Source organism: Galeopterus variegatus, unplaced genomic scaffold, assembly GCF_000696425.1.
Source record: "Galeopterus variegatus unplaced genomic scaffold, G_variegatus-3.0.2 Scaffold5741, whole genome shotgun sequence".
NCBI lineage: Eukaryota > Metazoa > Chordata > Mammalia > Dermoptera > Cynocephalidae > Galeopterus > Galeopterus variegatus.
In genome coordinates, this window is record NW_007731852.1 from 108460 (window position 1) to 110501 (window position 2042).

The following is a 2042-nucleotide window of genomic DNA, read 5'->3' on the forward strand; positions in this document are numbered from 1 at the left end:
TCACCGTTTCTATTCTTAAGCTGTCTAAAAGCTGACTGGATTTTCATTACATTTCAATCCATGAAGGGAACTATATTCTTCCAAAAATCATCATAGTGTTTTCTGCAAAGAAACACCTGGACTGCAGAGTTGGCTCAAAAAGGCTAAACTGAGATGTCAAGATGCTCTGCCATTCCTGATAGATAATAAAATGCATAGCTGAAACCAATCTAAATAAGAGTACCTACAAATACAGTACATATCATAACACTACTAGCCTTTCCTAAGAATTCATTTTAAATTCACAATTGACTTTCCACACCTCTAAACTTCACAATAATTTTTTAAAAATACAAAAACATTTTGATGCGTTTAACATGGATATGATAGAAAAAGCAAACAAATCATTAAATAAGGACTGTTTAAGAAGTTAAAATAAAAATGCAACCAGGAAAAAAAATGTACCTAATATGCAGGAGACAAAGAGGTCAAAAGGCATATTGTTTATATGCATATATACACACATGCACACACACACAAAATACAAAAGTATGCATGGGAATGCTAAACACCGAACCAAGCAGAGTGTCTATCTTTATACATTTTAAATTTTATACCATGTGCATTACTTCAAAATTAAATAAATAAGTATTCTAAAATCAAATCAACTAACTCTTTATGCTATTTTCTAACTTTTTAATCAAATCCTTTTCTCTGCCTTAAGTCTCCTGTCTTATGAAAATTGTCTCACCCTACCCCCACCAAAGATTATGATTATAAAAAATCCAATGAAAAAGTTCATTTTTTAATTATTTTCTCTCATAAGTAACACATTCACTGTAGAAAAAGTAGAAAATTCTTATGAGCAAAAATAAGAAACCTATACCTACCATCTATGGATACCAACTGTTAATATCTGATACACATCCTACCAGCTTTTGTTTTTGCATATATGTTTATATGTGTATATGTGTGCACTTCCTATACATTTTTACAAATATGGTATCACTGTGCATCTTGTATACTTTTTATTGCCAACCATTTAATCTAACCTAAATTTATCTTGTTCACACTATACAACTAGCAAATACATATATGCTATAACAAAATTATATAGAAAAATAGGAAAGAAACAAAAAAATGAGTGAAACGAATCTGGCAGTCCAAGAACTTGCTGATATGATGATTTACAGACAATAGANATGAGTGAAACGAATCTGGCAGTCCAAGAACTTGCTGATATGATGATTTACAGACAATAGATATAAAAAAGATAACTAAGGTTTAATTACTCAGACATAACTTAGATATGAGAGATCATGGAGCTGTAAATAAGCCAGAAGACTGGACATACACCTATACGGTCTCATTTTTCAAAGACTGAGAGAGATTATGGGAACTAAAGAAGAACAATATTAATGTCAATCTCCAGGATATTCAGAGAATAGACACTAACATGGGAGGTTTGGGAATACTTAAAAAGACAATAATCACTAGAAGCCAGCATGAGTTTACTAAAATTAAGTCATGTTAAACTAGTCTAACTTTCTTCTTTGTCAAGGATTTTATACTAGTATATTAGCTGACATGTAGAATGTAGCTCCATGAGAGTAGGAACTTATTTTTATAACAGCCATATTCCTAGAGACAAGAACAATACCAGGCATATATGAGGGGTTCAATAAATATTTGTTAAAAGATTGACTTAATAAATGAATTAATAAGTTAATCAAGATATTTGATGTTTCTTATAAAATTATTATGGTCCTAATGGAGAAAAAGAAGCAGATTTTGCTACAGGTGTATACAGACATAGCTGAATAAACAATAACCAAAAGAAAAAAAAAACAAGGATTAAGAGATGCCACAGAGTGGCATCTAGTCAATACTATCAGGAATTTTGAGGAAGAGAGAGTTAATTAAATTTATAGCTCATACCTTCTACTTACAGTAGATGTTAAAATTGCATTCAAAACTCCACTAATAGTATAGATGATGGATTAGACCCAATTTACATTTACAGGGATAAATTAATGTTTATTTAAAAGAAATCAACTGAGTTA